At 42.7% G+C, this 14497-nt stretch overlaps 1 protein-coding gene and 1 non-coding gene across 4 annotated transcripts in view; one reads left to right on the top strand and one right to left on the bottom strand.

Annotated features, from left to right (window-relative positions):
* LOC126412576 (uncharacterized) overlaps positions 1 to 14497 on the bottom strand; it is a 208840-nt gene that overhangs the window by 134366 nt on the left and 59977 nt on the right. The window lies entirely within an intron of this gene.
* Trnat-agu (transfer RNA threonine (anticodon AGU)) lies at positions 8900 to 8974 on the top strand. Its single transcript has one exon. It is a non-coding gene; the product is annotated as a tRNA-Thr (tRNA).

The following is a 14497-nucleotide window of genomic DNA, read 5'->3' as shown; positions in this document are numbered from 1 at the left end:
TTCAATCTGTATATTGAGCAAGCAGTAAAGGAAACAAAAGAAAATTTCGGAGTAGGTATTAAAATCCATGGAGAAGAAATAAAAACTTTGAGGTTCGCCGATGACATTATAATTCTGTCAGAGACAGCAAAGGGCTTGGAAGAGCAGTTGAATGGAATGGACAGTGTCTTGAAAGGAGGATATAAGATGAACATCAACAAAAGCAAAACGAGGATAATGGAATGTAGTCGAATTAAGTCGGGTGATGCTGAGGGAATTAGATTAGGAAATGAGACACTTAAAGTTGTAAAGGAGTTTTGCTATTTGGGGAGCAAAATAACTGATGATGGTCGAAGTAGAGAGGATATAAAATGTAGACTGGCAATGACAAGGAAAGCGTTTCTGAAGAAGAGAAATTTGTTAACATCGAGTATAGATTTAAGTGTCAGGAAGTCATTTCTGAAAGTATTTGTATGGAGTGTAGTCATGTATGGAAGTAAAAACATGGACGATAAATAGTTTGGACAAGAAGAGAATAGAAGCTTTCGAAATGTGGTGCTATAGAAGAATGCTGTAGATTAGATGGGTAGATCACATAACTAATGAGGAGGTATCGAATAGGATTGGGGAGAAGAGAAGTTTGTGGCACAACTTGACCGGAAGAAGGGATCGGTTGGTAGGACATGTTCTGAGGCATCAAGGGATCACCAATTTAGTATTGGAGGACAGCGTGGAGGGTAAAAATCGTAGAGGGAGACCAAGAGATGAATACACTAAGCAGATTCAGAAGGATGTAGGTTGCAGTAGGTTCTGGGAGATGAAGAGGCTTGCACAGGATAGAGTAGCATGGAGAGCTGCATCAAACCAGTCTCAGGACTGAAGACCACAACAACAACAACAACTTCCAGAATAGCACTGAAATTTATCAATGCATAACACATAACGTAATTCAAGTAATTATTCACTTAAAATTTGTTATGATGAATCTGGGAACATGAATGCATATTTAGTTAGTGAGTTATTTATACAAAAATGTAGATTACTTTTTTAAAATACTAGAGGTAAATAGTTATGAAGATGATTATTTTGTATCATTTTATACTGAAATAAACATAACTAACTCAAAATCATGCAATTTACACACTTTCACTTCAAATTTGTTGTTCAGTGCAGCCTTCGTTCGACTGGCAGTGTGGGGGCGGGCGTTTTCGTGCAACTGGATGATTCCATCCGACAGCATTCCTGGGCGCTTTGACTTTATGGCGCGCCGCAGTTTCTGCAAAATCTCTTCATAGCGCTGCGCATTGATTAGGGTTCCACGCTCAAGGAACTCGCTAGCAGAGTCTCCCTGCAGTCGAAGGAGGTCATCATGAACTTACTGGAACTTGTTGGATCAGCTTTGGATCTCTTTGGCGGAGAGATGCGGGATGTTTCCACTGTTTGCTTTGCCATTGGTCCACGGGCTGTCTGAATGCAGTAGGACGCAAGCATCCAGTCGCACGATAACGCCCGCTCCTACACTGCCAATCGAACGAGGGCTACGCTTCAGCGATTTGGTTGGGAAACACTCCGTAAAACCCGGGTCTTTCACTGTGTGATTTTCACGTCTTTGGCGACCTGAAGAAAGACACTCGTGGACGTCTGTTTCAGTCGGACGAGGAAGTGGAGGAGCGGCCGACCACGTCCTACGAAACGGGAATTGATCGTCTCGTGTCCCAGTGGGATAAATGTCATAAAGCGTCATTACTTTTGACAGAAGCTATTCCATGGTTCCATTGTAGAGGATGTTCGGGTTTCATTTGACTGGGCGAAGGTCGAATCACACCTGTAGTAAGAAATGAATTCGATGCCTTAGGCCCAGTGAGGACAGAGTAGGGGGTGTGTATTTCCAGGCCACACATCAGGGAACACGGTTCCATCTTTTCACAAGATGTGTTTTTACCTTGAGCTCTGTCCATGAGAAAATTGTGATTTCCAGTTGAAACGGTCCAGTTCCATACTTTTTTGTAGTCCCTGAGCAAATATTAATCTTAAATGTAAAAAAAAGACGATCTGAATTTCAAATGTTGCTGAATGGCGGAAGAAAGCCAACAAGTGGGAAAAAAATTGATTAACCATTTTTTTAACAAATTGTTGCATGTTTACTCTAAAGAACGTCCGAGCAGCCGCTCAGCTTTGCGTTCTGCAAAATTAAGTACAGTCGGTGGCAGAATTTGCTAGACTTCTCGCCTTTTCGATATACTGAACGTCACAGCTTTAACTGTATTACACAGCATAACATGGAAGAAGACTAAGTGCTACCAACCTATAGATTACAGTAGTGAAGTAGAAAACTTCTAAGCTTTCTTAGATTTTTTAGACCATTTGGGAGATTAATTTATCTCTTATGTTTAATTGCTGTGTTTAGTAATGGCTCTGAGCACTATGGGACTTAACTTGTGAGGTCATCAGTCCCCTAGAATTTAGAACTACTTACACCCAACTAACCTAAGGACATCACACACAGTCATGCCCGAGGCAGGATTCGAACCTGCGACCGTAGCGGTCGCGCGGTTCCAGACTGTAGCGCATAGAACCGCTCGGCCACTCCGGCCGGCTGTGTTTAGTAAACTAACAAAAAATGCTATTTAGTGTTCACCGTACTAATATAGCCAACGGCCTTGCGACATTGATAACACCGGTTCCCGTCCGATCACCGCTATCGGGCTTGGCTAGCAGTTGCATGGGCGACTGTCCTGGTCCACTGAGTGCTGTTGGTACTTGGAGTGCACTTAGCCCTTGTGAGGCCAACTGAAGAGCTACCTCACTAAGAAGGAGCGGCTCTGGTCACGAAACCTAACAACAGCCGGGAGAGTAGTTTCCTGACCACATGCCCCTCCATATCCGCATCTAGTGACGCCTATCGGCCCTGGATGACACGGTGGTCGGTCGGTACTGTTGGGCCTTCTGAGGCCTCTTCAGGCGGAGTTTTTTTAGTGCTGATACAAATAAATTAAAACTTATTATGATAAAGTTACGAAAAAAGTCTCTTAATAAAACGAAGTACACCAGATCGTCATATAGTAGCAAAATGCTATGCACTTTCAGCCTCGAAACGGTCTCTGTCTATGTTCAGTCTACAGCTATACTGAAGTAGCGGTGCAGGACTACCCAAAAGCACATAAATTTAATAGTAAGGGTAGATATCTAACAAATTCAGTTAAAATATCATTCAGTGCTACATTTAAGTCAGTATAGTTGACAGCAGCAGAAAATGCAGGTGCTAACAGGTGTGCAATTCAGCAAGTTTTTCATCTTTAGATCTACAAGGTACAATATCAAGGTAGCGACAAAACGTATGGGGGCGAGAAGTCGTTTTAGGATTTCTTTACGGATTGTCGAACTGCCTGCTAGTGACTCTTTCACAGAAGAGGTAAAAATCTTATCTCCAGCGAGATTAGAAGCGAAAACTAGCTCACTCTTCCGCTGGAAGGACGAACACTTTACCGCTAAGCTAACGTAGATCTGTGTTAAACAGCTCTTCCTTTTTGTTCCATTTATGGGCAACACGGAAAATTCGCAATGTGAATGGCGAAGTAAGCTGCAGTTTCCGCTCACATAAGCTACAACGTTGCCAGTTCAAGTTTGCTTAGCCGTTGTGTTTATGTACTGGGAATCTCACGCTTTGAAAACGGGGCAGTGCCGGCTGCCAATACATTGACTGGAAGCAGAAATACCTATAGGCCAAAACGAGTTTTACTTGTATTTCTGTAATTATGATTTGGATCTAAATTGTACTTACGAATAACATCCAGATGCGCTCTTATTCGAGCACCGTAAATGAAGAGCAGTGGGAATTATTTGAGCAGCCCTCCTCTTCATTAACTGCTGTATTTTTTTTCTGTTTTAAGCGAACTGCAAACTAAAATTCATTTACCAGATGCGCTTTGCTTTTTTATCACTGTCGGACACTTAACATTATGAGTAAGGAACATTATTTTTATTGTTATATACCTGAAAACAGTTTCCCTTGTAAATGCTTTCATTGGGACCATCTCCAACATATAATGACGCAAGTGAGAAGGCAGCAAATCGGGAATATCCACAAAGAAATTTCATAAGCCGTGAATAACATACGATCTCGAATCAGAAAAACAAACATTGCGAGATAAACTTACTCAATGATCGATAAATAGGGGTCAAAAGCCATGGGAAAAAAGTAAGTAAATACAGTTTAAATTAGATTCCAGCTTCCAATAACATGAAATGAGAAGCAGTTGTGATAAGAATGTGCTACAAGGAACAAATAGTGCTAACAGTAATGTCTTGAATACGTGGTCCTTAAGTGAAACTGTCATGTAGTCTAGAAAAACGAAACAGATGAAAAGTAACGTCTCGTAACAATCACAACGTAACTGCTCGTGAAGCTTTGTCAGTAAGCGCGTGATGAAAGAACTTTTCATTTTCTGACAACTTAAGACAAAGAGAAACCAAAATAACTGTAAGTTGTTACCCTGAGTGCAGGATTGAATTTCTATCCAGTTCCTTGTTGTAGTGCATTTTGCTCGTAGCTTATTCCCCGGTTCATTTACACTAACGACGCCTCTGGGCTATCAGAATGTTCGTATGAGAATTATCGAAGTGCAAGTTTTAAAACAGGCTGCTACATGAAATACTACGGTACTTGCGGCCGAATCTGACCTCTTGCAGTTGCTCATCGGCTCTTGCTTAATTAAAACGTGAGTCACATAAATAGGGCAAAAATATAGACATTACGGAACACGACACCTAATTCTTGACATTGAGGAATACACTGAAAAATTAGAACATTGGTAAGGCAAAGATTTTAGTTGAAATATGGTTTGGTTGATGACATAAAACATTTCGATATCAAATCTAATTTGTTGCTTTTGACAGTTTTCTCGTTTTGAGATCGCCCCTACACAGCTAACAGACCCTAACTATGTGTCACTCAAGATCTCTTCAAGTCGTTTTGACACTTTGGTAACTCTAGGTTGCTGTTGGAAGTGTCCGCCATCCGATACTATCTTCATCGCGGTCCTGGTGCAATGCAACATGCCATCTCACTACTCGATGAAAATATACCATTATAGACAAAAATTGTTGTTGGATCTGGTCGTCATTTTAACGCTATGCTGCTTAAATACAGAGGTTTGAATGTGTGCATAAATATCTTTGAATTTCGTGGAAATAATGCAGATCTTTGAGCTTGCCGCCTGTTCAGCTGAATGACACGTAATTTTTCACTCCATATCTTCGAACCTGCCATCATTTTTACGCAGCTGTTAATATTACGAGTACATTGATGCTGGCTGGAGAGGAGGGGAGGGGAGGGATGGGGTACAAAGCACAATTGGGCTAGTTCCGTCATCTCTGGTTCTTTAAATGCATTTATTTATTTATTTGTGTATTTATTTATAGAAACTTCATTCTAATTTGCTGACGCAGTGGCTGGTTGGAGAGGAAGGGGGTGTTGCCTGACATCATTCGTAAGGTTGATGAAGTCACTGACGAGATTGTCCCTGCATGTAGGCAATCCGCACTGTAACTTCCGGTTTTTGTGGTAAAGTGACCGCCATTTTGGATTGTGAGCAGTGGCACGACATACTTCAAAACCATATTAAACTGCGCAGTGCGCTGGACCGTACATGGCCATACAGTTCCCGATCCTGTCTAATCCGAGCTTGCACTCCATCCCATATAACACGTCGCCGACGAGACGTTAAACGTTAGTCTTCAGATTTAAGTAAGAGAAGGCATATCCAGAAAAGCAATTTAGTGTACAAATGTACCATCACGTCGAAGAACGGTAGACACACTGTGTCTTTCAAGAATATGCCTGCATGATGATCATAGGCGTGTGACGGGCAGACGAAGGTCAGGATGGTTTTTTCAAATGAGTCACGGAAGGTGCTTGTTCCATGCTTTCTGCTCGCGCTAGTTTTCTGCCTATAACGCTCCTGGCATCCCTTTCTCTCTTCGTTTGGGATAGCAAGTCGAGACAAGAGTGCGAGGTCTTTAATTGGGTACTGATCAAAGCCATAATGAGTACGTGGGGATCTGTTTCTTGTACAGAAGCCACAAAACATGTTATGTTCACGAATACTAAATATCGTCACGTAAAGATAAGTCAGAGGAAACAAGTGACCTTGTCTAGGCAAAACTTACGCAACGGTAATAAATCAACACGAATATTATCTTAATTTGTAAATGTGTACATATATTTTATATAAGAGACAAGTTTTATTTAACGTTTTAAAGGAATTCTAAATTGATAGAAAAGCGATGGGAATCGTAAAACAACCCTGGCAGAAAACATCTGGAAAGTTAAGTTTTTTGAAGAAATCTCTAAGCACCTTTGAACTAAAGACAGAGGGTCAGGCACGTTATCCTGAGCTCTTTTTAATGTTGTCGTGGAGAATAGTGAGAATGTGGGAAGAAATTCCGCAGTTGGAAACAATAAGTGACGCAGTTGGAAAGAATAAATGGAATACACCTTGAGAAGAAAGGAAACAACTTGGAAATCAGGTGTTTAGCTTTTGCCGATGTCGCCCTTTTAGCCAGAAACCGGAGAGTTGCGCAAAGAATGCTGGAGATCTCAAATGAAATCACTGGAAAAACGGATCTCAGAGTCTCGTATGAATAGACAAAGTAAATGGAATACAGACATCAAATACAGAAATGATTGGAGAGAAAGATTAGAAGGTCAGATTAAAAGCACAGAAATTCAAATCCTTAGGACAGTGGGTGCAAATCAGTGGACGGGATGAAGAGGCAGTAAAGTAAGAGCCAGAAAATTAGACATTGCTTCAAAATTAACGAACAAACAGGCACAACAAACGAGCGATATCCTACACGGCCAAAATCAGGCGCTATAATTAATTTATAAAGCCTGAAGTACTCGATACATGTTCTAAATAAAAATGGACAGTTGCAAGAAATCGAACAGAAGGAAAGAGAGATTCTCAGGTTCAAAATGGTTCAAATGGCTCTGAGCACTATGGGACTTAACTTCTGAGGTCATCAGTCCCCTAGAACTTAGATCTACTTAAACCTAACTAACCTAAGGACATCACACACATCCATGCCCGAGGCAGGATTCGAACCTGCGACCGTAGCGGTCGCGCGGTTCCAGACTGAAGCGCCTAGAACCGCTCGGCCACACAGGCCGGCTTCGCTGATGGGCTAAAACATACTGACCACCTGCTTAATAGCGTGTAGGTCTGCCTTTGGACAAGTCTTTGGTATGTTTCCGTATGTATGTGGTGCCAGAAGTCTACGCTCAGGTAACGCAAAGCCCGTAAATTACGCAGCAGTGGTTCATGGACGCGGATCCGGCGCCCGGCAGTATTGAGTTCAGATCTGTCGAATTCGGTCACCAAGCCATGGACGTGAGTTTCACTGTCATGCTCCTCTATAGTATATTCTGACCTTGCGAAGCGGACATTCATCCTGCTGGAAGGTGACGCTGCCGTCGGGAAAGACATCATGATGTGATGCAGATAGCCCGCAATTACGGGTATATAGTTCCCAGCTGTCTTCCTGTCTTTGATTACTGCCATAGTTGCCATGGAAGACCGGGTAAATATCCAGTAAAGTATAATATTGACCTACCTGGTCTGTGCCCATGGAGCGGAGCATACTTGGGGCTGCCGTCCGTCTACGTGACAGCGTATGCGGACACGATCATCGACCTGGTGTAGCAAGAAAAGTGATTCATCCTACCAGGCGACAAGTTTCTATTGCACCAAGGTGCAATCTCGATGCCCGCTGCAGTCGTAATTGACGATTTCATTGGGTTAACATGGGGACAGGTAGAGGTCGTCATAGCAGGGCAGCATATTCAACAATGTGCAATGACAGGTGTGCTCTGAAACACTTGTGGCTACACCAGTATTTTACTTTGTCGTCAGACCTGCCACAGATCACCAACTACGCTACTTTGCAGAGCGACAAGCCTCCATCCTAAACGTTGTGTGATGAGGAGTGCCTTGTCGCCCACTTGTCGTTTCACCGCACTTTAACCAAACTCCACAGACGCTCACGACAGTAGCACAAGAACAGGTCATCAGCTTCGTCGTTTCCGGCGGGCCACAGCAGTCGGCCCTCTGTCAAAGTCGCTTATGTCAGCAGTTTTCATTATTTGAGGCCCGTATCGTCGCAAGAATGGTTCCTCATTCGTCCATGCTGCGCTTGTACAGGGTGGTCAGAAACAGCTGGGAAGTGTGTATGGATGTTTCAGGGTAGGTTTTGCTGAGAAATAACTGACAAGAAAATACTTCGAGTTAATTAGCATTGAAGTTAGCCAATCAGGCCGTTGCGCGAGCAAATTCAAGCGGCCTGCCAGATACAATTAAATTAGTGTCAGTTGTTATAGCGTAGATGATAGCGCACGAGACTGGTCAGCTTTTGGATCGGATTCGATACTTGCTACTACCCCTTGCCCAATTTTTGTATCGTCCTCTTGTTCGGTTTTAGAGAAGCATACGAAGGCCACGTTTGTTGACACCGTCTCTGGGGGGCCACTTGAATTTGTTCGCGCCGGCATGGTAGGCTAATTTCAATGCTAGTTAACTAGAAGACTACCCAACGTATAGAATTTTTTCCGTAACAATTATTTCTCAGCACAATCTACTCTGTAACACCCTTACAAGCTTTCCAGACTATTTCTGACCACCCTGTTTACTATATCTGTTCTCCATCTTCATACAGTTAAGGCTAACCGGCCATTGACCTCCTTCTGTGCTGGATGCACACGCATTGCCCGAACTCTTACGGGACTCGGAAAGATTGTCTACCGCGAGTAATGAGTGTAGTGGGCAGGGACACTACGAATATAGTGTGCGGACACTAAGTTGGGAATGTGGGTCTCACGGGGAACGTGCAAGGCATAAATCCCTGCAGTCGCACTATCCTCTGTGCCCTCGGTGGCTCAGATGGATAGAGCGTCTGCCGAGTAAACAGGAGATCCCGGGTTCGAGTCCCGGTTGGGGCACACATTTTCAACTGTCCCCGTCGATGTATATCAACGCCTGTAGACAGCTTAGGGTCTTGATTTGATTATCATTGCACCATGTACACTTTCCTCATCGTGTCGTGTCACATACGCGCACCGCCACCAGGCGCCATTTAATTTCGTGGTGAGCAGTGGTCGTAGTGCTTCCACTCATTACCGAGCTAGATGGTGCAATGGTTAGCACACTGGACTCGCATTCGGGAGGACGACGGTTCAAACCCGCGTCCTGCCATCCTAATCTGGGTTTTCTGTGATTTCTCCAAATCTCTTCAGGAAAATGCCGAGATGATTCGTTTGAACGGGCACGACCGATTTCCTTCCCCATCTTCCCTTAATCCGAGCTTGGGCTCCGTCTCGATGTCGACGGGACGTTAAACCCTGATCTTCCTTCCTTTTTCGGTCATCATCATTTATCTTTCATAATACCAAATGCCTGCCTGCTTAGCCTGTGTGGTCTGATGCCATAAATCGAGGCACTCCCCGACTTGTACATACCTGAGGACTTCCTTCCGTGGTTCAGATGCCAGCGTTTCTGACTGACATACAGAAGACCTGAATCCTATACCCAGTACTACTAGGGTACTTAATTAAAGGAAACAAATGAATTTCATAATCTTTTATTAAATATAGTAGAAAATATACGGACAAACAATTCAAGAGAAAAATTACAGGATTATGTCGAAAAAGCAGAGCTCATAAAATTCAGTCATATGAACGTATCATCAAGCTCTCCTTCTGAAATTAAGAGAGTTATATATTCTCTCAAAAATAAATGCTCATCTGGATTTGATGGCTTTTCCAATCGAGTGCTAAAGATTTGTTTCCACACACGGTTCAGTCACATTATTGTGACCGCTGCCTATCTTCGCCGTTGACGCGGAGTAACCACTCACAGACGGTAGGTAGCAGAAGCACTAGCAGTGAGGGGTATAAAGCCTGTCGGTGGGACGCGGAAAACAGTGCAGTCGTTGAAATGCGCAAACGAAGTGATTTATCGGACGTCGAAAGTCCATGATCATTGAGTGGAAGCATTTCCGAAAAGACTAATTTGTTAACTATTCGTGTATCGCCACGGTTAAACTATATCGTGCAAAACCGGTGCCTAGGCAGTTGTGGCAAACCACGGGCGATAGATCACAGGTGCGAACGTCGGCTGCGAAGACGTGTACGGGCGAATAGACATGCAACTGTTGAGCAACCGACCGCCCAAATGAACCAAGGGGCTACAAACAGTGTCTCCTCAACGACCGTTGCTGCGTATTGACCTTCGCAACAGGCGCTTGGTTCATTCACCCATGCTGACTACTGTTCATCGACGACCAAGGCTGGAATTTGCACGCCAACAACAACTCGACGTTCACTGAGTGGTGACGGGTGGCCTTTTCAGACGAATCACGTTTTATCCGTGTACGGCTTGAAACCTCTGGAAGCAAACACTCTGCAACAATCACCGGGAGCTTCAAGGCCAGAGGAGGTAGCGTTATGGTCTGGAGAATGCTTTTGTGGCTTTCCCTGCGTGATATCGTCCTTCAGTAAGACACTTTGCATCAATACAAGTATGAATCTATTCTTAAGCAATTTATTCAGGCTGGTCACGAAGTGACTGGACAGTGTAATAAGTCTTGTCTTACCTGAGTTATGTAATGCATCACTCACTCAAAGTATTTTTTCAGAGAGACTGAACTATGCCATTGTTAAACCTCTCTGTATAAGAAAGATGGTAGAAAAATTGTCAATAACAACCGACCTGTTTCACTGCTAACATCATTTTCGAAGATTTTTGAGAAGGTGGAGTATTCAAGAACAGTATCCCACCACAGCAACAATAATATCCTCAGTAAATCAGAATTTGGATTTCCGAAGAGTTGCTCTATCTAACAACGTCATTTACATGTTCAGTCACCGGATTTTACAAGCATTAAACGACAAAATACTGCCGGTTAGTATTTTCTGCGACCTATCTGTGGTGTATGACTGTATGAATCACAGCATTGTCCTAGACAAATGAAGATTTTAAGGAACTGATGGTATAGCCAACTAAAGGATAGTGTCATATCTAACCAGAGCATGCAAAAAGCTGTACTTAGTAATTAAATCATTTTATTCCGGGGACGCTATTCTAACTGCGGAGAAATCAGGTACGGCGTTCCATTAGGCTCAATCTTAGGCCCGCTGTTGTTTCTCTTACATGTAAACGATCTAATATACAACAAGTGAAATTAGTTCTTTTTGCGGATGACATTAGTATTGTAATCAATCGAAGCATACATTCAGCAACAGAAGAAATGGTAAATGATCTTAAAAGAATCATTGACTGGTTTTCTGCGAATGGTCTCACTCCCAAATTTAAAAAGACATCATATTCAGTTTAGAACCTCTAGAGGTACTACACTAACATAAGTGTAACACATGGTGAGGCAATAATAAATGGGGAGTCAGATCCAAAATTCTCTGGTGTCCATATTGATGAGAATTTAAACTAAAGGAAACACAGTTTGAACTCCTACAACAACTTACAATTATTGCACTTACAATTATTGCTAATCTTGGCGAGAGAGAAATCATTATGTTGACGTTTTGCATACTCCATTCAATAATGACATATGGAATAATTTTCGGAGGCAACTCATCCTTAAGAAAGGAAGTCTTCATTGGTCAAAAACGTGTTGTAAGACTAATACGTAATGCTTATCCACATTGATCTTGTAGACATCCGTTTGAGGAATTTGGCGTTCAGATTGCTGCTTAAGAGTACAGGGTGGTCCAAAAGTCCAGAAACACCCTGAGAAAATCCATACGTAGTAGCCAACAAGGAAACAGAGACCCTAAACACGAGGAACGGGAAGGGGGAAACATTATAATGCCACCTTGAAAGCCGCCATTTTGGATTCAACTCCAAAATTTCAAATGGGAATGTGGTCATGTGACATATCGAACAGATAGAGAATTTCACCAGAAAAACAATGCCATTGTTATTTTCAACATTGCTTTATTCATTCTCAGGTTATAGCCAATTATTTGCGGCAGCAGTGGGACGCTTGGCACCGTGAGTATTACGTACTGAGAAGTCATAAAATGGAGTCTGAAACGGTGCAAAGTGACTATCCCATGCCTGATATATTACATGTGTTTAACTGTTAGGTATCATTTACTCATGCTAACGTTTTAATCATTGTTTCCTTATTTAAGGTTACAAAATGTCCTTAACACATGAAGAATGTATTGAAATCATCTTGATATCAGGAGAAAGAAGCACATGGGTCATTGCTGAGGATTTCAACAGTCGTCACCCAACCAGACAGCCCATCACCCACAGCGCAGTTGCCAAGCTTTTGGCCAAATTCCGAGCAACAGGTTCTGTCGCAGATAAATCTAAGCCTGGAAGACCAAAATCCGCCACCGATGAAGCAACAACAGTGAGCGTGTTGCCATCATTTATCAAGAGTCCTCAACGGAGTACTCGTCGCGGATAGCCGTACCTCCATACTGCGAATTTTATCGCAGCACAAATGGCACCCTTACAAAATTCAGCTGCTCCAACACCTGAACAAGGATGACCCAGACTGTTGGGTACAGTTCGCAGAATGGGTGACACAGCAGCTGCAGATAAACCCACGTTTCCCCTATCGGGTGCTGTTCAGTGATGAAGCCAATTTCTTTATCAATGGTGAAGTGAACAAACAGAATCACAGACACTGGTCTGACACAAATCCGCACTGGATTGATGCTTCCAAAATGCTCGACTCACAAAAAGTGATGGTCTGGTGTGGTGTGTGGGGTACCAAAGTCGTTGGACCTTTTTTATTGATGGTACGTTAACAGCCAACGATTATCTGAAGTTATTGGATGAAGAAGTGTTTCCCTCGTTGTTAATGGAGGACGGGACATTTCCGGAATTCTTCCATCATGATGGAGCTCCACCACATTATGGGCACAATGTTCGAGCATACCTGGATGTGCAGTTCCCTCAAAAGTGGTTTGGTCGTGCTGTGGAGTGGCCACCACGTTCACCAGATTTGACTCCTTTGGATTTTTATCTTTGGGGTCATGTCAAAGCACTGGTTTATTCTGTGAATATATGGGATTTGCATCATCTAAAGCAGCGCATTGTTGATGGGTGTGGTCAAATTCAGCCAGATGTGTTGGTCAAAGTTCATCAGGACTGGGTTTGGAGGATAGCATTAACAATCCAACATAATGGACAACATATCGAGCCATTCCTATGACTGTTGGTGGTCTCTCGGGACTGTGTAACATCGGCATAATGTCTCTTCGGCACATAACACACATGCTGCTGAGCATCCCACCGCTGCCTGAGAACGAATAAAGCTATGTTTAAAATTACAATGGCATTGTTTTTCTGGTGAGATTCTCTATCTGTTCGATATGTCGCACGATCACATTTCCATTTGAAATTTTGGAGTTGAATCCAAGATGGCGGCTTTCAAGATGGCCGCCATGTTGGTGGCATAGCCTATAAAGTTTCCCCCTTCCCGTTCCTCGTGTGTAGAGACTCTGTTTCCTTGTTTGCTACCCCCATTTTAATTTTATGAGGGTGTTTCCGGACTTTTGGAGAACCCTGTATATTTACTCCCCAATGAAGTTTGGTATAGGTAATCCACTGCAGTTCAAAATGAATAATAATATATATAATTATATTACCAGAAGGAAAAATGACATTCGACATTCTATATTAAGGTTATCTTTAACACAAAAAGGAATGTACAATGCTCCAGCTGAAATTATAAAATGTCTGACAACCAGCAAAGTAAAATTTTAACATAAACTGAAAAAGTTTCTTCTTGACAACTCCTATTCTGTAGAAGAATTTCTGTTATTGTATTATATAAAAGATGGTGGGTAGAAATTACTGACTCACATATGTATGTCTTCCTTTGCTTTTCTTATATTTAAAGAAAGATGGAAAGAACTTGTAAATGGTCAGCATGTAGGCATTTTTACAGAATAATTTGTGATGGGAATATAAAACGACTCTTTTCACATCATTACGGTTCGTCGTGCAAATGATCAACGGAAAATGAAACTCTCACTACAAACGGATGCGCTGAAGAACCGAGAAGCTACACGAAGGATAAGTGGCGGCTCCGGATTATAAGCCGACGTTAACTGTCGCGAGAGGAATATGATAGCCGCATGCACCTCCGGTACTACCGTCAAACATATCAGTGGTCAACTAGAGTGCTAGCATCACTCTAGGATGCTAGTGCGACGGAGTTGCAATGATGCACCCAGTCTATGTGATGTTCTGCATAGCCTTCTGATAGCTTTTATCACCTCTGCAACTATTATCAGCCGTTATGTCAGAGACTAGCGTGGTACAAAGAGTGAAATCCTGTATCAAACTTCAAGACTAATCACACACTCGACACGTGAATATTGAGAACAACACGGAAATCCCACATTACATTCCTCGACATCGACCAAATGGAGGTGGTTTGCAGTTGCACTCTTACAGCCTATTAACGAAGCTCGAAAAATGCG

Source organism: Schistocerca serialis, chromosome 7 (genome assembly GCF_023864345.2).
Source record: "Schistocerca serialis cubense isolate TAMUIC-IGC-003099 chromosome 7, iqSchSeri2.2, whole genome shotgun sequence".
Classification (NCBI taxonomy): domain Eukaryota; kingdom Metazoa; phylum Arthropoda; class Insecta; order Orthoptera; family Acrididae; genus Schistocerca; species Schistocerca serialis.
Note: the sequence above shows the minus strand (reverse complement) of the source record. Positions and strands in the feature narration are given on the sequence as shown.